Here is a 20,773-nt window from a genome sequence, read left to right on the forward strand (position 1 = left end):
TCAATAACTACTGCCGTTGTATCTGGATTTTTTGAATGGTTGGGTTTTCAGATAATGTAGTGTTACTTTTCCTAAAAGCCATCGTTTTTTAATTTATTTTTATTTTACCTTTATTTCCTGGACTGTTTGAGGCTTTTCACAAGGAGTCAGCTCATCTTCCATTACAAACTAATAGTCATGAGACATCTTAGAATTCACCAAGATTATGGGAATAAAAACAGTTACTGTTTTGTATGTTTTATGCATATATACATACATATATTTTTAGGGACATTATATCCCCACTCAGCCTGCAAAAAATTTAAGAATTATTTAGACTTAGCATATATAGGAGAGCACTTACATTTTTTTATGTTTGTTTTGATAGTGAAAAGTGAGATAAACAATGATTATGCAATTTTCTCACAAATCGCCAAGACAGAACTAACAGGAGAACTAACTCTCTCCACACAGTGGCCCAGATGCTATCCTGTTTCTCTCCATCTCCTTATCATGCAAGCTGACATGCTTGGACAATTTATTAACAAAGCAGGATGAAGATTACCGGCTGGTGGAGCAGTAATATGCCTGTTTCAGTCAAGAAAGCCCTGGAAAAACATCAGTTACAGCACAAGCTCCCATCTTACTTCTGAAAAAATACCCACCTGGGTGAGTGAGTTAATTTCCACGTATGCTAGCAGCAATAAGGCAAAAGAATATTAAGGGTCTACACTACAGGAAGAGATCCTGATTTAAAGTATGTCAAAACAACCAATTGAGCAAACAGATTGGTCCGAGAATCACAGAATGTGGGAATGTCTAACGTATCTGTTAATAAAGGTTTACCAGATGTGGAGACCTTCTGCTGAGATGTTTTCAGACATCGTACTAGAGCAGACCATCAAAATGCTCCTAATGGTTTTTAGGAGATTACACAAGCGACTCTAGAACTTCCAGAATGGGTAGTGCTGATTACAGCAAAAAAAATCATTTCCCCAGATTAAACCTTCTACCTACTATCACTGCAAAGGTGACTTTTCTTTTTTTTACTACTATCCACCAAAACTGAAAGACAGCTGCTACTCTAAAACAGCAGATTGCAGATGTTTAAGTATATATTTAGCCTACCCTATAAAACTAGATATTAGTTATTAAAATATCCAGGTTTCTTTCCATTTCTCTTTGATAAAGAAACAACATTACAGCAAATACGTGCTGCATATAAAAACGAGCAATGAAAGGAAGTTGGTTTGAGTAGTGAAGAGCAGTGAAGAAGCAGTGTTCTAAAAAGGAAACTTGTTTTCCATGCAACAGTTGTGCTTGCAAACACAAACCCCGTCAAAACCAGTTCATGGTACAGATAGCAAGGGATGCCAGAACAACGTAATTTTTCTGATTTGCTACAAATCAGAATTGAGCATGTATGTGACCAGTAAAAAAAGTTAAACTTCTTTGTGAAGAGGAGTTCCTACCCCCTGTAGTCTTGTTACCTCATCATAGCTTAGGAAATTATGCAAGACCGAGTAGAGTAGTCCTGCAGCTGCTTTTCTGAGCCCTAACACTGTGTCCAAGAAATTATTGCTTCCTATTACGACCAACGAGATTGGACTCCAACCTCTACACGCTCCTGATCCTAGTTTATAAACACCGCAAGATCCAGTAGAGTAGCCCTCCAGCTCCTGATTTCTCTGAGTTTAACCTTTACAACTACCTAATGTACACTGCAAACATGGCTTTCAGTACAGACTTCAACATTTGCTTTGGCTCAAAGCATTCCTGCAAATATATTATGACCTAAAAATGAACGGCTGTTTCCTCCCTTTTGTAGTGGGTGCATCCTTGCTCCTGCCAATTTATCCAAAATCCTAACCATCCTCTAACACTCCCTGCTGTCCATAGGACGAAAAGATGAGTCCACCTGTACTACTGATGTTTGCCCTCCTTTTGGATTGGCAAGATCTCCAGTACTCAGCAAATACGCTGATTTTTCAGCTCATGGTTTTGTAACTCCAACCATAAACTTCATTTCAAACATTCACACGGGCACAAAAAGACGTGCATGTTACAAATGAATCCCTATTCCTTGCTTACTTTCACCACGAGCCTCAATTGCCGCAGCACTGAAGATCCTGCAAAATGGAGCTGCCCAACTTCCATTTTTCTAAATCTTAACCGCATACCTTTCCTTAAGTATCAAGTGAGGGAACATCCCCATCCCCTCAGGTTTCAAAGTAAAACTACAAATGTAATTGTAAATCTGTTTCTATCAAAACAATCTGGTTCAGAAAAATCCTTAAGCATTATAAAAGAATTTAAAATAACTTTGATCATTTTGACAGAACTAGGGTAGGAAGCAAACGCGAGTACAAAGAGGTTAAAGGAGAGCAGTCTGCTCTAGCAGGGGAGAGACATGCAGTGTTGAACTACAGGAGGTAACTTCATAACCAGCCTCAGCTGCAGCCAGAACAGGGTGCCCGAATGGAGATAAGACGTGCAGGAGGGTTACATCAATCATGGAAAACTTACCAACATTTTCACTGCAGCCACTGAGATTACAGTACAAAAGTTTAATGTAAGAATTACTGACTATTGCATTTTCAGACTAATTTAAAAACATGCCCCGTTCAAAATAAATAAAAAACCAACATGGTTAAGATAAGCTATTTCTAAATAAAACAGAGTCAGTGTATCCTTCTACTCCATTTTGCCGTAATAATATTTCAGTTCTACTATTCTGTTAGTACAAGGCTGTGCTGTCAACAAGTTGGAATTCATTCTGGGAGAAATGTATAAAGAAATAGTAATAAAACCCTATGCTATAGCCAGGGGGAGATTCCCAGTGCTGAAATAAGTCTTCAGGAAATCAGTAAGAAAATTTTAAGCTGCAGTGACTTACTACAATAGCATGCAAGCAGCGGGATATAACAAACTTTGTATTACTTGAATGAATTCTTGCTTCAAGATTATCTTATTAGCAATATTACATAAAAGAATAAAACTAGAATATTGGAAGTTCAATCATCCAGTCAAGTAATTTACTTATTAAGTTACTCCTGCCACATTACTGAGGTCTCATGCCCACCGGGCAAAAAAAACCCACTCGCTAGTTCAAGTACCTTTCATTGCCAATCTCCCAACACAAAGTTTAAGCACCATTATTTGCAGTAGATTCTAATGTAAACAGCAGCAGCAGCATCAAAATTATCATATAACACAGAAGTTACATAATCCCACTAAAAATAATGAACGAAACCGCATCTGCGATGCAAAACCACAAACATACATACATACTGATTATGACACAAGAAAGTAGCGTCCGTTTCCTTAAGTAGGAAAACATTTTAGCCTTGTTTTAACAAAACTAACACCATAGCTCTAAATGCACTAAGAACTGTGCAGTGCTGGAGCCCAATGGTACAAAAATGCTGAAGTCCACACTACGACAGATGATTAAGAAATATGGTGTTAATTCCAATTTTAAGTTACCTGCAGGTGGACAGAACTGCTTTTTGTAAAATACGGCAGGAATAGAATAAAATAGAATAGTTCAGTTGGAAGGGACCTACAACGATTACATAGTCCAACTGCCTGACTGATTCAGGGCTGACCAAACGTTAAAGCACGTTATTAAGGGCATTGTCCAAATGCCTCTTAAACACTGACCGGCTTGCGGCATCAACCACCTCTCTAGGAAGCCTGTTTCAGTGTTTGCCCACCCTCTTGGTAAAGACATGCTTCCGAATGTGAAGTCTGAACAGCTTTGAACCATTCCCAGACTGGATCCTCACTGGATACCGGGGAGAAGAGCCCAGCACCTCCCTCCCCTCTTCCACTCCTCCGGGAGCTGTGGAGGACAATGAGGTCGCCCCTCAGCCTCCTTCTCTCCAAACTGGACAGTCGCAAAGTCCTTAGCCGCTCTTCAAAGGACAGTCCTTCCAGCCCTTTCTCCAGTTTTGCCGCCCTCCTCTAGATGCATTCAGGCACCTGAACATCCCTCTTCAATTGCGGGGCCCAGAACTGCACACTGTGCTCGCGGTGAGGCCGCACCAGCGGTGAATACAGCGGGATAACCACCCCTTTTGACCACAGGTTCTACTGCGTTTGATGCCCCCCCGGGTGGGGTTTGCCCTCTCGGCTGCCAGGGCACAATACTCATGTGGTCAGACAATATCTGATGTGGAACAGGGTTTGCCAGAAGAAATAGGCTTTCCCAAAACAACTTAACCATAAGGGTGAGTTCATCCAGCATTCATACTTAGTAACATTATCGATATGTCAATAACTACCCTAAAACCTGCATTTACTGTCTTCTGAAACAAAAACCCAAGTCTGATAAAGAACCGCAACAGATTGGGCCATACTGCGTCCAGGTAAAATGGCCTCGGATTTCTGCTCAGAAAGACAAGTTTGGGGATTACGCATCTCTCACAATCAGTTCTTTACTGTCAGGATTTCCTAAACATGATATCTCTAACAGTCAATAGTTTTCACAATTACAAGTACTCCACTCTCTCTATATATCCATCCTTCATTAGAAACTTTACACTGCGTTTTCCATAACACCTAACTCACCTTAAAGATTCTGCTCCTTTACTATTATAGATTCATGGGGCATACTTGCAGACTTTCCACTTTGTGGCACACTCTACAGCATTTTTATGATACACGTAGAACGCTCCACTGACCATTTCCCAAGCTGTATCACACACACCAACTGAACCATGTCCACTTTTCAAGTCCAAGCCAGCCTTCCCTTTCACTCTCCTCCCTGCTTCCTCCTCGTCCCAGCTGGTACCAAGTCGGTTCGTTCCAGTCATAAGTCAGAAACTGAACCAACATGTCAGTCTAGACAAGAATTAAAGGTTTAAGATCAATTGTCAAGATGGCAAACATAAAAAAATAAGGAATAGAACCTTTAAAAGTCTCTACTAATCTAAACGCTTTCTTTTTTGAGTCCCCAGCTTTACCTACAGCTGCATGTAATCAGCAGATGATATTTTTCTACTAGAAACCTCAGGTTGAAAAATTATTATTAAACCATGACTTCAAAATCTTGAAAAAGCTGTAGAAAAACAGCGAATAGAACTAAAATATCTTAAACTATTCCAGTATCATAAATACTGTGTTGAGTTCGTGTTCTTTTTCAGTCATTTACCTTGGTCTAACTTACCCCATCAGATATATACTCAGACTTACGGTGTTATTGAATTTAGAATGCTATACGTACTAGTTAGAAATTTGGGGCCCTGACTAGTGTATTAACACCTAACTTCCCAAAGTAAGCATTTTGTTCTTTAATGTTTATTATACTCTCGTTACCACTGCCAGCTATTTCTAAATAAACAGTAATTTCTATCGAGTTGTACTGAGAAATACAGATGTAGAATAAATTCTATATAACAAAAGCTATATTCAATGCTGCCTTTGTAATGTAAACACATACTACATCATAGCTATATACATTGTTAAATTATACACTATGAAACAAAATAATTTAAGCGTAGATCTTCAGGTTCAAAAGTTATAAAAGAGCAGAGAGGGTATAAGCGTATGCACACAGATCTGCTAAATAACAAGTATTTCAGTTACAGGTTGGCATTACATTTCAGCATACTATATTTTTCTCACTTTAACTTTGTTTTCCATGTTGACTTTAATTTTTTTTTATTTGCTTGGTATATTGCACCCTGGCTTGGAATAAATGGGTTCAAATAAACACAATTCAGTGCCAGAATTGCCACAGGCACATATTTTTCTTTCAGTGGTCCTGGGAAGTGGTTTGTTAAGCTATTGTTCTCAATTAAAAACTCATGTGTTTGTTCAGTACAATATGGGTCGCTGCTTTGAGTGAAAGATTCCCTTGACATGGCAAAACCTCTAATTGTAACAAGTCTATGCCAAGTATGTTTAACCAGATGCAGCCCCGGGTTTGATTAGCAGCCACTGGATTCCATGTACAATCAGATAATGATGGTTTTGCTTCTCTGCTGAGCAAACATCCTCAGCTTTTAATCAAGTATGTATGTGTATCTATAGATGTACGTACGTATATGTGTATATATCTGAAAACCTCTATACACATAATTATGAGCAGCACAACTATTTTCAAACTATAGTTCATCTCAACTTATTTGACCTTTGACTGTTTAGTTTTAGGAGGACCTGTGCAATACCAACTAAAAATAAATGGAATAAAATATTTATTTTGGCAGATACCATACAGATATGGTAAAGAGACATGTGGTGCATGGAAATTTTTTACCGCACATGTAGAGAGCAGAAAAGGCTCTGGAATACATTTTTGTTTTCCCACTTGTGGGATAGCATCTATTGGATAATGATGATATTAGAACTGCAAAGACACGTGCCATTTTGGAACAACATTCCAATACCCCTTAACTATGCCTGAGGGAAGGTGGTGAAGGTTGGTGTTTATTTTACATAAGAGTGGATATTAGTTAAGTTTGCTAATATGACTTCGATAATATTTTTGACTTCTGCTGTATGCATTTATTTTTTGTTTTGTTTGCATGTATTCAATAAGGGCTATTAGTGGAAGTTAATAAAACAAAATTCCATCCCTTTTTTTAATCCTGGACTTCTTTTATTCCAGAAATAAATATAGTATTATCTTAAATACCCAAAATAATCAATATAATCTATCATATCAAGTAAGAAATGTTGTCCTCCTCCTACACACTCTGTACACAAACATCTTTAATTTTATCCTGTTCTGCTCTCGTTTCTTTTGTGCAAAAGTACAGAACTGAGTTCAAAAGAACAAGACAAAAAACAATTAAAAGTGATGTGCAGTGAAGTTCACTCTAGAATAAATGTAAAACAAATTTTAAACAATCTAGATGAAGGCTACAGCGAAGAGTGCTAGGGAGAAATTCTCCTGTGTCTTTTAAATATTTATCTTCCACAAACAGCAACAACACATATTCTGCAGTATTGCCAGTGGCATATTTTCCTCTATACTAACATACGAAAGCATATTTATTTATTTCTATATAAACTAGCATTGTTCTTTCATTGAGAAGCATATGTGTAAAATTAGCTTCATGAAGCACGTAAAGAAATAACTAAAGAAACTAAACATAAAACTACATGAACAGTTGATAATATGACTATTTTTTAACTTGCTTGCTGAAATTAATAGAAGTCTCAATTTAATCATCACTTCAAGGATGCCGTATGTAAAATGCACTGTCATTCCCATTCATAGGCAGCTGAGAGACCTACGGCAAAGTTACTCGCATGTACTTTATACCAGAGTCTTTAGACCAAAGCTGGTTCTGACACACAGCGACAATTTTTCTATTACATTAATATGCACATAATGAGAATAGAAAGAAAAAAAAACAAAACCAAACTGAAGGCACTATGCAACTCACAGTACTGGGCTACTAAAAATACTCGCCTCTAACAACAAACAGAAAATAGCACAGAAAACCTTTCTGATTTTCCTCACTTAAGCTTTTCCTTTTCCATTTTCACAGGGAAAGCTATTGCAGTGCAGTATTCCAGACTGCAGTTACCTTAAAGTTTTACAGACATTGTAAAAGGAGCAGCATCTCCTTATCGTATGCTTCACAACGAATTTTCATCGTGTAGATAAGCAGTTAAAGCATGGTTGAAAAGCACTCAAAAGTTGATACACAATTTTTATCTTCTTCAGCTAAACTTCTTTCTTATGTTTACTTTGCAAAGTAGAAGATTTGAGGGCAAGGAGGAGGAATTGTACTGCTTTGTATCTACGTTACAGGACTAGTACTGCCTTACACGTCTGTGTCATCCTACATCAGAACTCCATGGATACCTATTAATTCCTCCTTCCCAGTTCTGTTCTTCATTTACATATTTGTGTTGAATATTATTTCCACTGTGTGGTCTCAACTTCCAAACATGCTGTAAATAAGCCATGTTGTGAAATAAGTCATGTTACAGTTAATTTAGTAGCTCATGATTTGAAATGCGTTTTGGAGGACCAAATAAATGGAGATTACAGATTTCACCTGATTCTACACTCAAATTTCGGAAAAAAGAATATTCACGTCCATAGATAACTTGTGAGAAGAGCAATCCCCCCCACACACACCTCCATGAGGTATGACACCAGGCCACAGCTGCAAGATAAATTAATACACTTTCTTCTCTTTGTCACTGCAACCTGACTACCTGTAGTAGCTTTGTTATTTTTCACAGCAAGCTGAAGTGTTTCTAAATTGTTTTCTTCAACACAGACATATTTTATAGGTGTGATAAAGGTGGCAAAAATTATTGCAGATTTACGTCTGCAAAACACAAATGAAGTTCATGCATTTTCAGGAGATTAATTAAAGCAGCACCCTGGGATATCGGGCAGTTGAACGCAGGCTCTAGTACGTGGAACAGGAGAGGATACACCTTCTGATTTCCGAATTCCCAGCTGCGTGTACCTCTCTGTAAAACTGAGATAACATGCAAAACAACGAATTCCCGTGGAAGAACAAGAGAAATTTCTAACACTGCACTCCCTCAAGAGCTGTACTGGTTGTGGAGAGCTGGTGAAGTACACTGACACTGCAGAGCAGCTCTTCCTCCGGCATCACTGGCTACACCCCTCGGGGACAGTTCCTGTAATGCAGTACTGGATGCCAGTGCAACCATCGGCAAATGCTTCTGCCTGGGAAAGGAAACAGCCTGACACTGTACCCTGAGGATAAAGAAACTTTGGCTTTGTTAAACCATGTATGTGTCTGTGTAAGAGAATTCCACAGTCAACGGACCTCCACTGAGAAAGTCCTGCCACCAGATGTTTAAATCAAGGGATTGTTAGCGCACCAGCTGATCTCAATTGCTGGTGGTGGTAGTGGAGGCGCTTTTGGCTCTCTTCTTTGAGTCGGGCTGTTGTCTCCCTAGGTGGGGCTGTCATTTTAATAATAGATCATTGTATTTCCCAGTAGGAGGCCCACTGTCATGGTCCAGAGTAGGATGGGGAGAATTAAGCTCCTGTTTAATATTTTGTTGTTATGTCATATCTCGCAAATAGCATTGTTTTACTCTATAGTCCATGGAGAGATCTCGTGCCTAGGACTTATTTGGAAGAAACAGAATTTTCAGATTTGCTTACAAAGAAGAGTTAGCTTATAAACCCGTGCACACAAAACATACAGAATTTAGGAACACTGCCAGAGATCTGACATATTTAAAAAAAAAAAAATAAAAATCATAGTGCAGCGTATGTGTGGTCTACTGAACTGAATAAAGGTCTGGTAGCCAGGAACAATTCAATTCCTCCCCACTTAGCTATACTATGTGGCTAAATACAACATTTCGATTACAAAGCAGTTCTAACCCAAGCATCATATACACTATATATGTACTTCGTGGAGTTACAAAAAATCTCATTTATCTAAATGAATGCCAATGTGATGAACAGAGATGCATATTTGCATTCCCAAACCCCAGGTGCATTTCTGGGGAAATGCACAGGCAGCGAAGTAGGAAATTCACAGCCTGAAGTAGTGTGACATTAATACATTGCCTAATTCTCACGTTGAAAGAAAACTTCAGTAAAAAGTTTCATTTATGTGAAAAGAAGTAGCTGTATACCTCCGTTTGTCTGGAGAGGAAAAATTGCAAAATCACCACCACTTTACCACACCAGAATGTTTCAAGAATATGGCCATTATTGGTCATTTAAGAATTATCAAAATACTATTCAGTAAATAGGCAGGTGATGTTGCCTCAGATTCAATGCTGTCCACTTCCCAGAGAGCATTGTTTTTAAATGTGACCTTAGTTGCAAAACACTTCAGGCATTTTCAACAATGACATACATTTTCAATTCAGATATTTTGCTTCTAACCTATTTATCCATATTTACATCTCCAATATATTATTGCTGCTGTCAGGGAACCCATTTATCACATGTATCACACATAATGCTTCTACACTTGGAGTAGACTGCGTAAATTATGTCATTTTAAAAAAAATCATGAAAGTAGTCAGGAACTAAGTAAAATTCTACAATAATGTAATCCAAAACTTCAGAAGTATGACTACTCTCACAGCCAAAATGTTTTCAAATACTGTTACTGGAGCATAACTCACTTTATTTTTTCCTATTAAACATCGATGATCTCTTTATTCTGTCTTTACACAGATAAAAACCTTGGTTTGTTCCACATTTGTTAAGTATTCTTCATATATATGGTTTTTAGCACAGAAGTCAAACGTCAATAGAATAAAATGAATGAATGTATTATTTACAACACTTAGCAAACACTATTAATGGATTAAAATAAAGTATAACTTGTCCAAGAGGACTTAATCCATTAAAGACATAGGAAACCAGCTTAATTTGTCAGAACGGCAGCCACCAACTCTGCAAGGTTATGCAAATACGGCAGATGGATGAGAAAGTGCAGGCCGTCCTGCTGTGGCAAACGTAAACAAGCTCCTCAGGAAACGGGCAGCTAACGTATTTGTTGTGTAGAGCAGGCAGGTAAGGAGACACAAATACTTTTATCCCTTAAATAGGAACAATTTAAATAACTCTACAAACGTAGTTAATGCTTGCGAAATTATACAACTGCTTTTGTTCTAAATAGCTAATAGATTTTGTGGTCTCTGAGTTCCCTAGAGGGCGGAAAGCTTCAGAATCTCTTGAGGCTCTATCTGTGTGGAACTGGCTTGTCAACGGGCAATTACAGACCTATAGGAAGCACTTCAGCATAGTTTAAGTATAAATTTAGATAAATGAGTAATATTGCTAATGAATAATATTCCTGACATGGAAAACCTTTGATTTTAAAAGTATGTGATTTTTCTGACTCCATCAGGTCAATAACTGTTTTTAAAAGCAGTAATTCCTGAACCTATTAGACAGCAGAAGGGCGTCAAAGGATCTTTCACATCACTGAAACAAACACAAAATCTATGTGTGTGCGTGTATGTGTTTTACAGATGAAGACAGACACAGACAAATTGACAAAGATTTTGCAAAACTTAATGAACAAAATTCTGAGGTGAATCATACAGGTTTAGAAGTCAGTACACCACTGTAATAACTTCAAATGTGCATCTTTGATATTGTTATTTGGATCTTTCATGCATGGAAGCCCTTTCTTCTGAACAGGACTGTGGATAAAGATTCTTAGTCAAAGAATTTGCGAAGGGGCAGAGTATATCACCTTGGAAAGAAACGTGAATGCCTTTCTAAGAGCTGCTGATAAGCATAAACTAGGTCATTAAAAGAAATACAGGAACATGTAACTTTATGTGATTACTGTTTATGAGGGAGGAGGAGGAAAAGGAGACAAAGAAGCACCCAACAATTTGAACAATAGTGTAACAGTGGGATGACCCAGAAATACTGGAGAAAGATTACACTGTACAGGAGTAAGAGCATCACGATCTATTATGTAGCATTAAGGAAAGACTCGAGCATAAATTTCATGACACTAAACACATGTGCAACCAGCTTCACAATCCTGCTTTCTGGTTGTTTTGCATGGAACGATTTTTATTTCAACTTTTAAAAAAAGTGGGTCACGTAACTAGCCACACGATCCCAAAAGACGACTACAAATAGCTTTGAGGTAATTGCTATATATTAGCGGTACATCCAAACAGAAGGTCAAAGAGAAGATAAATTGTGAGAGAGTGCCTGAAGCAAGCTCCTAGTTTTCAGTGGGCAATTTCAGAAGTAAGACAGAGGGAACAAAGTTGTTTACATCCTCTCTTTTTTCAGTGCTAGATTGCTGAACTCTTTAGAGGACTGAACCTCCCTTAACTAACTTTATCAGTTCAAGTTCTCATTACAATTGAACAAGCCCCAGTGTACCTCTTGACCAGCGACCTCTTCTTTCCTGTTGTCCATCTCACTTTTGTTCCGGATCTTCCACAACTACATGAAACAGAATCTTTCTAAGGCTGAACTTTTTTTTTTTCCCAGCTTGCTCTACCCTGTCTTACTATTTTCAGCTTCTGAAAAGGGCATTTTCTCCCGCCCCAAATTTGCAATTTTGTTTATCCTTCAACACTACACACACAACTTACAGTGCATGAACTTTTCCTGTACTGCGAGGAAAGTACATCCTTGGATCACTTTTCCCTAGGTTGGCCCCAGCTGTGCAAAACAGGAGAATTTGCTAATAAAGCAAATTGCTTTTTAGTTGCTACCAAACCCCTAATAGTTATGAATGAACAAAATATCACATATGATCTACTAGCACTGCTGCTCTCAGTGGGCTGCATGAACAAAAATATAAACCACACAAGACAGTTTTCTCTACCATATAAAAAACGCTTATCAAACACTTTAATATATTGTCACCATTAAAATGCTTAAATATTGTTTTGCCAAAGTCATCCAAGATAAACTCTTCTTTTTACAGATTCATTCCACTCCTTCCTCCCTTCCCTTCCCCTCCCCTCCCCCCAACCCCGTCCCAAGAACTCAGTCTACACATTCCTGCTAACAACTTTTCTTAAAAGGTAAAAAAAGATATGGAGCCATAGGAAATGCTTCTCTGAAGTTTCACTAATGAGGAAGCAGATCTTAAGGCTCTTGCTGCTATTGGGCTCATTTGTATTTTTTATGAGCTGATGTACTAGTGGGTAGAAAAGAGACAGACTCTCTACTGGCAGATTAACCAGCCCTTTAAGGATGCCTGCTATTAATTTTGGTTATTCATCTGCACATCTGTCTCTGCCCAACTGTGTCATGACTATCGCTCCTTGCAGCTCACTTCCTTTAACCAGAAGCTTTTCACCACTGAAATCTGTCAGCTTGTTTTGTTCTCTCACAAGATCTAAACTCTAGTTATAATCTAGTTGAAGAGCAAATCTTTCATTTCCACTAGTGGGAATAAAATGATCTCTGATACTAAAACTTTTAACATTAATAGTTATTGACCACATGTTACCGACATGAAGGTTCTTGACAACAATTGGCACCTCCATTATTTTACCTAAGAAAACATACTTCACCAACCCCAGAATGTCCTAGGTGTGACTCTAAGGGAGCCATCACACTGTCAAAACCTCTGAATGGAATACAGCTTAAACCCTTCATTGCCTTAACATTTCATAGACAATTCCCCTATCTTCCAATGGAAGAAAGACAACAGCCACTGTGCTCCCAACTGGTGAATATTTCCCTTTGTTTTGCCAAAGCTTGTCCTATTATGCATCTTCGTTCTAAAGAAAAAAGGCATACAATCTTTTCTTTAATGTCTTCACTTCCATTTTCTAGGCTCTATCTGGCTATAATAATTGACTTTGGATTGTTACTACCACCTGTCTACAAAGTGTTGTACCTTATCATTTCAGAAGGAATATACAGTACATTACTGTGCAGTTCATTTAAGCTCTGCTCCTGCCCCACTTGCTGCTTTGTTCACTTAGGGAGCCACAGGAGTTTTCTCAAGCATTCCATAGATCTGGCAAGTAGGAGCCTGGAATCTGCTGTCCTTTACCTTCAGCCGCTGTAAACTCTTGCCTATACAAACAGAAGGCTCCTAATACACTGTATATTATCCACGCCTGCCCTTTGTGAGACCCCAACTTGACTGCTTCGTGCTTCACCTGATTTAGAAACAAGTGATGTAGCAGAGTTGGGATTAGATCACATCAAATATATTCTGTTTGCATTTACATTTGCTTTCTTATGAACTCTACGTTGGAAGTACTTATGGTCTTTCCCACCTAAGAAACATGCTCCAACCACAATGGTCAATGTCAAAAGAACCACTCGGTACAGAAACCAGTGCTTTCCTTAGTGAGGCAGGATGTCTGCTCTCAACGTGAAGCGTTCATCAGGTGTTCATTTATTCTGTCGCTGTTCTTATCAGTCTGAGGGTTAACCACCTGAAGGAATATAACCAAAACAGACTTTCTTCCTCTCATCGTTTTGCCAGATTTAAAACAATATGGGGTTCTCCAAATCAGGAGATTAAATCATTACACTCTCTTTAAAGAAACCCCCTGCTTGCTTTGCGATGCCAGAATAACACAAAAAGACTGCAACCACTGCAAGATTTTGTCTGTGGATTACCATTTATCTATCTTTTCGATAATAATTTTAATTTGTTTTCCATAATACTTAATACCTATTTAGTCAAATTGGGTTATTTACATAGAATTTTTGGCATTTAGATTCATCTAGCCTAGATGGAAGCAGGCACACTGCAAAGCTCTAACCATTAGCAGTGCATTAGCAGTTTCTCACAAATCCTATCACACCACGTCTCTTTTGTGCCGCAGCAAACGGACCCACTTCATAATGAATCATAGGCAAAACTCGCTCTTCCCGGATGCATTAGATCCATCATAGGGCTGACTTGCATATGATCAAAGGAAACAAACCACCACAGATACACTTGTGCTAACTCAAAACCTAGGTACTTCTAAAAAATGCAGGGTAGGGAAGAAGCTGTTTCTGATAAAAGTAGGCTTCCGTATCACCTATGTCGAGGATTTTTACATGCCTTTCCATAGACTGGGGTAGACAACTTTTATGACCAAATTTCAGTCAAGGATGCACACACGCAGTCACTATTATTTAAAACAAGATAAAAAATTAGTGTGTTTGTGAACACTTCTACAAGAAAATTCTTTTCCTAAACTATTTAAAAAAGGCAAACAATAAAATAACTGAAGATCAGCTGAGACAAATTTAGCGTCTTATTTTAGCAAATATTAATTTATCTTTTAAGGTCTGAACAGATTCCATTTAACAGGATGTTAATACGAACATCCCTTCTTGAAAAGATTTTTCTCCTCCTAGTGTCTCTATTTGATTCAATAGTCATTATTATGGACTCTGAGATAATGTTTTCCCAAAGGTGAAGAAAACAAAAGAACTTACTGAACAATTTCTCTGTCTTTCTGCTATGTTCTACACAAGCTGCTGGGTGATGCTTCGTTGTTCGTAAGAACTCCCTCTGTGTAACTAACTGTACGAGGAATATTAAGAAGGCAGCTGCAGGTCGAGATGTGCTCTATCTGGTTGGATGTGTGTGGCCTGTGAACTGAGAGTTAATACTAATACAGATACCTCATAGAACAGAGTTTTTATTCACAAGCTTCCTGCAATTTTTAAGAGAAAAACGCCATTAAAAGGGAAAGTTAGATCTTAAATTAATCTTTAAAATAATCCCTGAAACGGGAGTCAGACCAGAACAAACAAGCTTCTGATATTTATTGCCAAGCATACTAGTAAATATGATTGAGAACTGCAACCACCTTGTAACATTTATACACAAAAGACTAACTTAGACACCAAATTACAAGGACCAGCCTCAGCTACACCACCTGTGCATTCCTGGACATACATGAAATTATAAAAATAAATACACAGCAACCTTAAAGTTTACTCCTTTTGACATATCAGTATAATCCTTATGGTAAAATTACAAAGCCTAGGTCTCTCTGAAAACAGAATAATTTTATGTTTTATATGAGACGTAGTTTGCTCTTGGAAAAAGAGAACAAAAAGAAAATTGTTAGATTTCTTTGTTAAGGGAATGAGGAGTGAAGGAAGAGAAATTACTCACGTGACTCAGAAGGTAGTTACAATCTTTATTTTTGAAGAAAAAAAACCCTTATAACTGGGGAAAAAATGGACAGAAGTAGGAACATGGATACAAAGTGACATCCTGAATCACCAAGTCTGGTTCCCTCTGGAAACCAGAAAAGGGTAAAATTAAACCACAAATTAATTCTTATGGCATAAAATTGACTAACGGCTATCCCTTTCTATATGTCAAAAAGCAGTGATTTCATGTGGAAGTCTTTCAGGATGTCCCAATTCCTACTTGACAAAAAGGCCCAGAAAACAAACATGGATCCTTCCTTTGAAGAGGCATCTGAATCTTCTGCCTCATACAGAGATTACAGGAAAAGTATTGTCAAAAGGAGAAAATTCACAGATATGAAGATGCTGGACCAAGCTTTCTGCTATGTGGCTCCAGCAAGGTAACGATTTTGAAAATGGGACATGCAGTGTCTAAGCACTTCAAACAATACCACTGTTCAAAGGCTTTTTTTATACCAATCTTTCGTGCCTATGTTCAACACGTTATTTTGTTTGTTTGTTTCGTTTTTTGTTTTTAACCTGTTCAAACTCTGGGCCTGAATCAAAACACGTAACTAAATGTATCACTTCCAAGTGGCAGAATAAACATCTGGAATTATTCTAAGTAAGTTTCAACTGGCATACTACTGTCACAGGGACCCTCCTAACGCCACACAATGCAAAGAATGTTCTGGAGGCACACAGGAGTTGTTCTGGCTATCTCGTGTTCTATTGCTCACAGCTGCTACAGAATCTGTCTGAAAATGCTAACAAGACGCCTTGGCCATGGCAACCCCAGAGGCATTTGCCCCGGTACTGCACTAGAAGTCACTTCAGAACCAGGGAGGTTACGATCCCCAAGTTAGAAGACAGCCCTCTGTTAAAGGGCCGATGGAGCCAATACTGAAGTGTCTTAGTTACCGAATAGAATATTACAATTAAGGTAGCCCCAGTACTGGAGCTCTCCTCTTACTAGCATGTTCTTTATTTTACATTTCTGACAAAGAAGTTACAAACATGAAAAGGCTGTAAGGAAAGGCTAAAGGCTAAAGGAAAAATAAACAGCAGTTTCAGGCAATGAAATATGGCTATCAATAATTACATGTATTTAGTTTAAAAAAAATAAAAATAAAATTGAATTTACACTATACCCCAGTTCAGAATTGCATGGCCTTCATAGAATTCTTTATGTTCTTATTTGTGAGTTTTACAAACGATAGTGGCACTATGCCTTTCTTAGGGTATTGCTTTGGCATGGGATGATAACAGTCCCTCCACCGCACGTTGAGAATTCTAACATAACAGAAGTGATGGAGTTCATTTTTCTGACCAAACAAAACCACTCTTGATATATTCTGTGGACATATATTGACAGTTTATGTTTTCACATGTGTGAAGAACTTTTAAAAACTTAGATTAAAGTAGTTTTCATTAAAACAGCTTTAGTTCACAAACCAGAAATGACTACATGAAGCTAGTGCAAAGGTAAAAGAAGATAAATATTTCTACTGGGGTAAAGTCAGTAATACTGGTGCAACTGAAAATTTAAAACTTATATTAAAAGAATCTAATTTTATTGAAAAAATATATAGTTCAAACAGCAACAAGATTTTGAGAGTTCACAGTTTCTACTATCTGATATTAAGTAAAAGCAATCATTGTTGCATTTATGTTATTTAAAGCTTGCTATTTTCTGACAATACATAGCCTTTCAGCTTTAAAATATGTATTGTTCAAAATCTCAGGAAAAAATCCTTCTGCTGTCAAAGAATGTGTCATTTTTTTCTTCATCATATGCTGATTGTGATCCACATGTATTTTGTCAAAATTTATCCTCGCAAAACAGTAAAATCAATAGCAAAAACTCTAGTGAAAGCCATCTGCAATGAAGTATAGAATGAATGCTGTTAATCTGGTAAACAAGAAAAAGGAAATTAGGGGCGGACTGGCTGCTGGGAGAAGTAATATCATACATTTAAATCAGCATTTTCTTAATGAAGCTTATTTGTAAACAAGTCTTGAAACACAGTGCATCATTTGTGTTCTGATATTTTCTGAACAAAAATAAAGTCACTGTAAGATGGATTTTGACAGCTAAACCCACAACATAATTAAAAGGTAGCAAATGAGAGACTATAGTCTACAATAAAACATAAGATGGTGAAATGATTACCTCCTTTAACTGGGGCTACTATACCTTTCTTTAGAGTTATAAATCATTCTTTAAGCTAATAGAATTCTAGATTTGTTCATCACTTTTGAATGAATTATTCTCAGATCGTTTCATATTGGTACCTACCTTTCTGCTTTGACTTTACACAGCACCACTGAACCATTTGAGAAGTATTGAAATAATCAACATGTATTCTGATCAGCAAAATTCTACCCTCCACTCCACGTTCATTTTACGTTGGGTTCCTTAGATGCCCACATCAACAGCTATGATAGACAGCACGCACACTTCCCCAAAACATGCCAAAATGTTGAATGTTCTCCACCAGACTCATGAGCAACTCAGAAATAGCTCAAAAAATATTCCTCAATTTCTATCCTCAGACCTTCCTTCCCCAAAGGAATGGGCACTGTGAAATAACAACTATAGTTCTGTTTACGTTAAAAAAAAAACAAAACAAAACCAAAAAAACCCACGGATCCCCAGGGATGTACTCCTGTAGCAGTGGGAATCAGCATGCATTACTTTACAGCAGTACGTTCTGCATACTTAGCTCTTTAGTATATAAAGTCACTTCATCAACCCAATTATTTCTTTTTTTTTTTTCCTGTTTTTTCCCCCAAAGTAACTCTAAACTACTTTAAAACACCTTCATTACAGAAATGATTCAACCAGCACTGCTGCAAACCATGGAAATGTAAAAGCTGTTAAAAATGTATTAAATGCTGTCCGTGCCACAAGGGTACTAGTGTAAAATGACCTTAAGTTTAAAGGCTCCCTATGAAGGCAGAACAGTAATCTGCTCTGCTTCTCCTAATGAATAACAAATGGGCCTTCACAATTCATTTAGTTCAGTACAAGCTGCCATTACAACCCATTTTGTTTTTTTAACTTTGTGGTAATGTATCATCTTGCCTGACTCTATGTCATCTTCTTGAAGGTCACCAAAGGTATGTAACTCCACTCTTAATAATGAAAAAAAGGAGGAAGGAAAAAGAGATATGACAAATTTTGACAAAGCACCGACCAGTCCATTCCGATATACTGTATCACACAGCAAGCCTCAAACTTCCTACACAAAAATGCTTCCTGTATTATAAAGAAGGTCAGAAAATCACTGAAGTCTTCAAAAGAATTCTGTTTTTCAATTAATAACTAAAATACAATCTGGGAAAGAATTCTTTGGGTTTCCATTTACTTACCCTTAATCTTTGTTGTGCCCTAAAATACAATCTGAATCTGAGCATTCAAAAAGGAATTAAAAGACCACGAATATTTATCTTTATTTCACAGGTATTTAGAAACACATATTATGTTGCTATGGACAATTAGCCTTTTATCCAATTTTAGTTGGTAGTTTAACTCCCCCACCCTAAGGTTTTAATTATCCCCTCAGTCTGCATGCTTAGGCCTCAATTCATGCAGCTGGAAATCTGCCTCAGTGATGTTATAACCTTGTTAATGTAACAAAAGAGGAGTTTACTTAAAACTGTACTGACTGTGGACTTAAGCCAAATTTACTTGAAAGAGGAAAGAGACTGTCAAAAATCCTACAATAAACACAGAAATGCAGTTCTTTCATAACCTTCACCTTAATTCATATAGACAAGCAATTTACATGTAAGTGGATTCATATGGCCTGTGAGGGGCCTCCTCTCTGGAGCTGGACTATTCTTTGTACCCTACCCCCATCTTTAACAAAAAAAAAGCTCCAACAGCTCACTTTACAGAAATGGCAGAGTATCTGCAATCTTTTTTAATCACAATAAAACATAATTAAGATAAACATTTATAAAGCTAGTCAGTATCAATAAAAGCAGCATAATTTCACAAAGCCAATTTCAAGGAAGTTCAGATAGTCCTTTGTCAAATACATATTTTAAATTCAATAAAGGTTTTATTTGAAGAGTGTAAAGTTGCACTTCTAATGAGGTAATAGTTACATTAGCCTTAAGTGGAAGTTGCTTGTCATATACTGATATCCCCGCTCATTTAGTTGCCAAATTACAGTAGGGATTTCCTAAATTCATCTGTTAATTAGATTCATTTTTAGGCTAGATACTAACAAAAACCTACATTAGACTAAACAAAACATCATAGTATTGAAGTGTTGAAGGGAGATCTTTCTAAGAGAGAAATCATATAAATTATATTTCTTAATACAACTGTGAAAATACTGTAGGTAATTTTCATCCTAATTGGATGATCGTACTATTTTTTTCGTAGAGGGGATCTGATGGGAGGGGCCGTAGCGGGTAGCTGGGTGGTACACATGTACGCATAAGCCAGAAAAACCATAAAAGACACTGTTTTCATTTCATCAGTTTTCCTTCAGTTTTTTTGAAAAATAATCCACAGGGCGGTGGGGGTAATGAGCACCCAAAACAAAACTGGAAAGCAGTCAAATCTCTTCCATGCATGCTGAAAGTTTAAATATTTTTCAAGAGGTGAAAATTCTTGACTTTAAGCTCATGAATGCCAGAGCATTTTCCGCTCTGTTAAGAGGGTATCAGGTTGCTGGGTGTCAGATGATGATCTACCACACTTCTTGGGCTTCTATTCTTCAGGTGTTATGTACTAATCTCTTTTTTTTTTTTTTTTGCTACCGAATTTCACACTAGTCCTAACAGCAGCTCCTGCTCTAAACCCCACAGACATGAACTACTTACCTTTTGTTTATAGAGTACACAGAAAACTAAAAAGAGTTTCTCAAGATCGTCATACAAGACCTGCAGGAGGTTGCCCAGCTAACCAAGATACTCATAAGTTACCAAACACAGTAAATCCCCTAAATAGCGATAAGAAAATTCAATATTTTAGAGCTTTTAGAGTGAGGAGGTTTAAAAGTTCTCCCTCCTATCCAGTCTTTGGGACATAGCTTGCCATAACGCGCAGACAGCTGAGCATAACGACTGGGAAGTCCCCTCACTACTGCTCCCTGACTGATGCAAGAAGGTCCTATGCTCACAACTCACTGCATTTTATGGAAAACTCTTCCAGCCTAAAGAAATAAGGCAGGATATTAAATTACATTCTTACTGATATAGATTTAA

At 37.5% G+C, this 20,773-nt stretch overlaps 1 protein-coding gene across 1 annotated transcript in view; it reads right to left on the bottom strand.

The window, feature by feature from the left end:
- ERC2 (ELKS/RAB6-interacting/CAST family member 2) overlaps positions 1-20,773 on the bottom strand; it is a 370,025-nt gene that overhangs the window by 61,289 nt on the left and 287,963 nt on the right. The gene's annotated exons all lie outside the window — the stretch shown is intronic.

Source organism: Rissa tridactyla, chromosome 10 (assembly GCF_028500815.1).
Source record: "Rissa tridactyla isolate bRisTri1 chromosome 10, bRisTri1.patW.cur.20221130, whole genome shotgun sequence".
Taxonomy (NCBI): domain Eukaryota; kingdom Metazoa; phylum Chordata; class Aves; order Charadriiformes; family Laridae; genus Rissa; species Rissa tridactyla.